Consider the following 7,497-nt stretch of genomic DNA (forward strand, 5'->3'; position numbering starts at 1 on the left):
GGGCTCAACGTGAAGTAATTGTACATCACCAGTCCCGTTATTGGACACTGTGTATGTATACCGCACAGCCTGCCTTATAAGCTGCTTTTTAAATTTAAAATATCATGAACATCTTTCCGTGTCATAGCTGTGGGATGTTGACCAAGTCATTTCACCTCTCTGAAGCTCCATTTCCTCCTCTGCGGAATGAGGGGTGTACTGTGAGAATCAATGACCAGGACAAGTGTTCTGTGCTTAGTGCAGACCCTGGCACAGGAGGCACCCGCAATAAAGGGCCACAGCTGTGTTTAATGTCCTTTTTATGGTCCCTACGTCATGATTTTTAAATGGCTTTTTATGGCCATCTCTCATATGCAGACACCATACATTATTAAATCAGGCCCTATAGTTGGACTTTTAGGTGGTTTCCAAATTTCCACTATCATAAATCACTCTACCATTAATACAATTATGCATCGTTTCCACTGATGTCTGGGGAAATTAGTAAAAGTGGATAAGCCGATCCACCTATCCTAACCTGGGACTTACGAAACAAAAGACAAATTATTTTCTTCATAACCCAGTTTTAGACAAATTGTATCCCCTTCTTCCTGTTAAGCTCCGCCCCCAGCGCCTCTAGCCCTGCTCGTTTATCTGGTCCTGAGTCACGTGCTAACCAGCAACGCAGGGCATGGTTCCCAGGCTAAGCCCAGGTTGGTATTTTACTGCTCTTATGCCAAGCCCAAGTCCCCTTCTTTCCGCCTTGAGACCACCCGGGGTTGTATTCAAGTGCCTGCAGGATTCCTCTTCTATTTGGTTTTTAAGTTACAGGTGTACAATATTTGATGTATATAATGCATGTGTACAGTTTAAAGAGTGATGATAAAATGAATATCCCTGGACAAGCCTGGTGGCACACACCTGTAATCCCAGCATTTTGGGAGGCCGAGGTGGGAGGACTGCTTTAGCCCAGGAGTTCAAGACCAGCCTGGGCGATATAGCGAGACCCCCATCTCCTCACAAAATAAAATTTTAAAACATTAGCCAGGTATGATGGCACATGCCTGTGGTCCCAGCTACTTGGGAGGCCAATATGGGAGGATTGCTTGAGCCTGGAAGGTTGAGGCTGCAGTGAGCCATAATTGTGCCACTGCATTCCAGCCTGGATAACAGAGCAAGACGCTGTCTCAAAAAAAAAAAAAAAAGAAAAAAGAAAAGAAAAGAAAAAAAGAATATCCCTGTGTCCACCACCCAGGCCCAAAAATAAGAGTCAATACCCAAAAGTGCCTAACAGCACGTGTGTCTCTCCTGCTTCCTGGGTGTCTGGGGTAGAAGGGGAGGGTCCACTGGGAACAGCCCAGCTGGCCCCTTACTGGCTCTGTGGCCTTGGGCACATTAGTTAACTCTGGGAGCTGATACAGGAGTATCTTCTCTTTGAAATGGAAGATTGACCCACAGATTAAATGAGATGCTTCTTTTGGTAAACCCTGAGCCCAGAGCTTGGCACCAAGGAGGTGCCCAAAGCAAAGCAGCTAATTGTTTTTACTGTGGAGGGGAGTTTCTGGACAGGGAATTCAAGAACATGATTGTCGCCTGGCACCGCCAGCCCCTTAGCTCTGTGAACCTAGGCAAGGCAAGCCGTGGGCCTCAGTTTTCTCAGGTGGGAAATGAAGGGGCTGGACTCACTAGGAAAGCTCTAACTTCCTTTCCAGCTGTGACCTGTTGAACTTCTACTAATCATTAAGCCAAGGAAAATGGGTTACGATGAAGCAAGAACTTAACAGAGGGTCACTGTTTACAGTGCCTTTAGCTGGCTCCCAGAAACAGACAGTGTGACTGGCCCAAGAGCACATGCTCAGAAGGTAATCATCGGGTTAATAATGATAATACTTCCAACACTTTTTCTGGAGGATGCTGTACTAAGAGCTGCATATACGTCCTTTTATTTAACTCTGAAGTTAAACAAATCTATCCAATAGATTGTATTTTTATGCCTATTTTATGGGAGTGGAAACTGGGGCTCAGAGAGGCTCTACGGCTTCTCCAAGGTCATGGAGCCCTGGCCTTTCCATCTGGAAGCCTGTGCTTAAACCAGCACTGCTCAGACCTTAACGAGCGCCTGCGTCCCACGGGGATCTTGTGGAAATGCAGATTCCGATGCCGCAAGTCTGGGGTGGGGCCCGAGATCCTACATTTCTAACGAATTCTCGGATGGTGCTGAGGCTGGTGGCCTTCTCATTACCCTTTGAGTACTGAGACTTGGCCACTGTTGCACTCTCCGGGAGCCAAGATGAGCAGGGACTCAGGGTCTCAGACTCTTTGGTTTCAGTCAACATCAACTTCCTGGCTATTTTTATCACATCCCAGGAAGAGAAACTGTGGGCATCACATACCAAATAAGACTGCTTCTGGGTCAGACATACCAGAAAGGAAACGTTTCCTGTTGACAATAAGGTTCTAGTTTCTCCCTCTGGCAATGTTTATTTTTCCAGGCATTTGTTGAAACCTCTGCTTCACATCTTGTCCTACTGAGGACGGTGATTCAAGACACAAACTCACAGTTGATTTCAGCCACACACCTTCATGCTAGCGTGGGGCATTCAACCTATCCCAGGTGCCCTGTCAGATCCCAAACACGGCATAACATTTATTTTGGCTACCACTAAGGGTCTGTGCTTTATCCTGTTAGTCATGCCCATCAAGTCTGGAAGGGAATTTATATATAGGCTACTCTCAGAAAGGAAGCCTTTTACTTGTAGAGTCCAGAGGGAGACACAAAACACTTCTTTTTCCCCACAAGTCATCATTTAGTCCATAAAAATGGGCATTTGGGAACCCCTCCTGGCTCTGGTCTCCCTGGATCCCCTTCTCCCGTCTCTCCTCTGTCCCCAGTTCTGCCGAGGTGCTGGCATCACTTTTCTGTCTCTCTGCTCTCCCCCTCCCAGGGTCGTGGCTCCATGCTGAAATAGCCTGTCCTCCAGGGTCTTCAGAGGGGAACATCCAGACAGGACAAACACACGTTTCTCTTCCAGAACTGTGATGCGTTATTCTGCCGTCAGTGCCTCAGTTTCCTCTTTGGGGAACTGCGTCCGTGTCGAAAAGGACCAAGGCGGGGGGATGGACAATCTCAACTTCTGATTCTGCTGATACCACCTCTGCAATGTTCCATGTGGTTTGAGGCTGAAAGGGGCCATATGGGATGGGAACAGGGTGCAGCTTGCCCTGAGTAACAGGGAAGGGGAGCGGCCTCACGTCAAACCAGCCCGAACAGAAGAGGGCGGTTACAGCATGCGCGAGAATGTCTGCGTGATGCCGGTAGGAATGCCTCCCAGATCTGACATTGGGCTGCAAGGTGACAGTGAATATGTGACAACTGCAGATGCATTCGTAAGAGCTGCAGATTCTTTTGTAGTTCTTGAGTGTGATGATCAGGTGCTCACATGCATGTGTGAGATGTGCCACCCTCGAACTTCATTTTGAAGTCAGCACATTACCTGTCTGACATGAAAACAAACCAAGAAACTGTAGACGCTGTTCTCTTGAGGAAATAATGAGTCAAAATTGTTGCTGACCAGTTTGGCATGGGGCTAAGTCTTTCCACCTTAATTTCTTCCCGTGTGCCACAAGACATTCCATCCTTTGCTCAATATTCACTACTTCAAAGTCCAGCAGTCACTTCTGTGAATCCAGGCTGCACGCAAATACCCACAGAGCCAGCATCACAGACTTGTGACCTGTGAAGTCACATGTGGCCCCACTCTCAGAAGGGCCCTGCACTTGTCACAATGCTCTGCCCACACCCTCTGGAAATTCACAACACATTTTGAACAAAGGACCTACGTTTTCATTTTATACTGAGCCTGGCAAATTATGTAGCCAGTCCTGAATTCCAAGGATAGCCACCGGGTTCTCAGACCTCACTTCCTTTTCCTTCCAATTAAAACAAAATTTCAAGTCTGTTGCTGGTCATGGCAGGACCATCCGAAATCCGGAATTGGACTCAGAGCTGCAAGCTTGGTCTACCTGTAGGAGGAGTTCCTCTCCCTAGGCCAGGACTCTCTGGAAAAAGACTCCAGAGAAGAGGGTGGGGAGCTGTGGTGGGGCCCAGCTCTGCATCTTCAGATATTTTAACTAGGAGTCAGGGAACCCTGCCATGCCCCATAGTCTGGTGGCAATATTTGTCCCTCTGCCAGAAGCACAACTTAAACGTCTCTATCTTCCGGTCCTAGAGAAGCGATTTCATTCTGATCAATTTGGCCTGCATATAATGGATAGTCCTGTGTTCAGAAGGGTGTTGTAAGAGCCCCAGTGACAGAAGGGGCTAGCGGTAGAGTGTGAAGACACAGTGTCCCACAGCTCTCAGGGACTTTATTGGGACAACTGGGGCAATTTGAGTGTAGACTGTATATTTGACACTATTATTGTATCAATGTGTGTTTTTTTGGGTGTGATGATAGTCTTTCTGATTATGTAGGAGGATGCTCCTTGTTTTGGTAGACACATTCGAAAGAATTTACAGGTGAAGTTCCATGAAGTCTGTAACTTACTTGCAAATGTTCTGGGAGAAAATGATATATGTAATATATATATTTACATGGGAGTTTTCCTCTGAAATCTCTAGATTCTAAAGTCTAAAGATTCTCTAATAATGGATTTATTGTGAATTGTGCAACATTGGAGATTTGAGGTGGGAGTAATCTCTATTTCATGCTGGCTTTAGTCCATGTTGGCTATGGAAGTTTGCAGTCATTTCTTTATTAATGAAAACTGACAGGTGGACACTATTACCACCTTGTATTGATCAGACTTTACCAGAGGAAATCCAGGATTCTTCGCATGGACAACTGTGTCAATAAAAACAAATTCCCTCTGAGAAAATAAAAATAAGTAATAAAGACTCAGGCTGGGCATGGTGGTTCACACTTGTAATCCAGCAGTTTGGGACACTGAAAAAGGAGAATGACTTGAGCCCAGCAGTTCAAGACCAGCCTAGGCTACCAAGCAAGACTCCATCTCTACAAAAAATAAAAATAAAGACTCTCTCTCTCTTTCTCACACAGCTTTATCTATCTAATGTATCTTATCTATCTATCATCTATCTACCTATCATCTATCTATAAACAGAGAGAAGAGGGAGACAGATAAAGCAAATATGGAGAAATGTCATTGGTTGGTGAGACTGGTTGAAAGTGTATATATTTTTTCAATTTTTCTTTGGCTTGAAGTCCTTCTAAATAAAATGTTGAGAGGGAAAATACACTATTTCTCCCGATGAGGTTGTCATCACTGGGAGATAAGATGTCTATCATCTTACTCTGGGTCACCCCAGAAGCAAATCCTGAGATAAAGGTTCAAGTGCAACTTGTTTATTCAGTAAGTGATCCAGGAAACAGCAGCGGAGAAGTGAGGTGGGAGAAGGCCACCAATAAGGAGAATATCATCAAGTCTCTGCCATCTCTGAAAGTCAAGGGGACTTCACACCTGGGAAACTCTGGAGTCGCATAGAATGTCTCGGGTGAGAGCTGGGGTATTTATACCCAGTGCAGGCACAGGATGGGGGCTGCCCCCATGGGTGTGGCAGCCAGAGAAGGCCCCGAGCAGTAGGTATTCAGGCCGAGCACTAGTAAGGCCTGGCATCTGCTCCACAATCTTCCATCCATTCATTCAACCAACTTCCACCTAGTGGACCCAGGTCCAGGCCCTCACTAGGCACTGGGGAAATAGTACTCATGAAGACAGATACAACCTCTGCTCCCACAGGAGAATGAGAACAAGTGGGGAAAACAAACAAAAACTAGGTAAACAAAAATTGACAACAGAGGGGAAATTACAATTCACCTGGTCATCTAATCATTGAACTTTTAGTAAGCGCCTATTGTGTGTTGGTCATAATTGCAGACATAGGGAATATATAGATGAAACAAGAATTGTAGGTCCTTAAGCAATTCATAATTTTTTTTTCTTGAAGGAAAACAATCTAGTCGAAGTCCTCACAGCTCCAGAGGGGTGACACACTGAAGTCCAACTGCAAGGATATTTAAAGAACGGGCTCATTGCTTACATTTAGCTAGAAAAGCCACTCTCTCCACCCCATCCACCATCCTCCCAGGGTGCTAAGTCTAGCCTGAGAACTGACCCTGAGGACTGTCCTTCAATTAACTGAATTCGCTCCTGACACAATGGCAGCAGAAGGGTACACTCTGGGCTAAGCGCGGTGGCTCACGCCTGTAATCCCAGCACTTTGGGAGGCCGAGGCAGGCAGATCACTTGAGGCCAAGAGTTTGAGACCAGCCTGGCCAAAATGATGAAACCCCATCTCTACCAAAACTACAAAAATTAGCTGAGCATGGTGGTACACGCCTGTAGTGCCAGCTACTTGGGAGGCTGAGGCAGGAGAATCACTTGAACCTAGGAGGAGGAGGTTGCAATGAGCTGAGATTGTGCCACTGCACTCCAGCCTGGGAGACACAGAGAGACTCTGTGTGTTAAAAAAAAAAAAAAAAAAAAAAGGGAGGGCACACTCTGGCTCTGTTCTCAAGTCCCAGGCTCTTCTGGATTTTGTGGTGCCTGTAAGTACCTTGATATTCCCCAGAGGAAAGAGGGGACATGGGGTCCACCTGTGAAAATCACACTACCTCCCTTTCTGCCTGGCTACCTTGGAAACTCCCAAACGTTGCTCCCCTGTCTTCCAAAATTAGAGACATCCACAAAATCTGGTTCAACTCCCTCCTGAACACCAAATGGATAATTTGTACTAGATTCATCATTTAAATGATGATGGCAATATGTTGTGTGATTTCAGCATCAAACACACTGCACTTCTGTCATCGTGTCCACCGGGCAACAAAGACAGAGATGAGGTTACATCTCATCTCATGCATCTCAGAGATGAGGCATGTGTTACAAACATCAAACGCTGAGCTTTGGGTAGTTGCTGCTGTTTTTTATTTGTTTTTCTGTTTGTTTTGTTTTTAATGTCAGGCACAGTGGTTCAAGCCTATACTCCCTGGAGGCTGGAGGCTGAGGCAGGAGGATCTTTGAAATCCTTGAGCCCAGGAATTCGAAGCTGCAGTGAGCTATGATCATACCACTGCACTCAAGCCGGAGCAATATAGCAAGACCCTGTCTCTAAAAAATTAACTACCTGACAGGGGAGATACTATGATCATGAAAGTGGTTTTCCCAGGGCAAGCCTTATCCATTACACTCCAGATGTGCTGACTCATGCAATTTCCCAAAATGTGGGAAACTCGACTACATAATTTCTGGTAGTAGGGGACTGCGTTCATGCTCTCTCCTACTAAAAAATAAAAATTTAAAAAAGATAAATAAAAATTCCACTAAACTAAAAACAAACAAAACAATCCAAAAGGCAAGAATTAGAGCTTTGAGAATTGCAGACCTATTGTTCTGAGCTTGTTTCTCCAACGTGGTGTGGAGTGAATCCTTTACTTTCAGTCAAGTCTCTATTGCTTTCCTATAACTTCGATGAAGGAGAACTCACACTTTTTAAAAGGA

The 7,497-nt window shown here is 45.5% G+C and overlaps 2 non-coding genes across 2 annotated transcripts; both read left to right on the plus strand.

Moving 5' to 3' along the window:
* The first annotated feature begins 3,379 nt into the window (after positions 1 to 3,379).
* LOC116467718 (small nucleolar RNA U13) lies at positions 3,380 to 3,483 on the plus strand. The gene has a single exon (XR_004247923.1). It is a non-coding gene; the product is annotated as a small nucleolar RNA U13 (small nucleolar RNA).
* Positions 3,484 to 7,115: 3,632 nt separating this feature from the next.
* Positions 7,116 to 7,279, plus strand: LOC116467735 (U1 spliceosomal RNA). The gene has a single exon (XR_004247936.1). It is a non-coding gene; the product is annotated as a U1 spliceosomal RNA (small nuclear RNA).
* The last annotated feature ends 218 nt before the right edge of the window (positions 7,280 to 7,497 follow it).

Source organism: Hylobates moloch, unplaced genomic scaffold (genome assembly GCF_009828535.3).
Source record: "Hylobates moloch isolate HMO894 unplaced genomic scaffold, HMol_V3 SCAFFOLD_4, whole genome shotgun sequence".
NCBI classification, from domain to species: Eukaryota; Metazoa; Chordata; class Mammalia; order Primates; family Hylobatidae; genus Hylobates; species Hylobates moloch.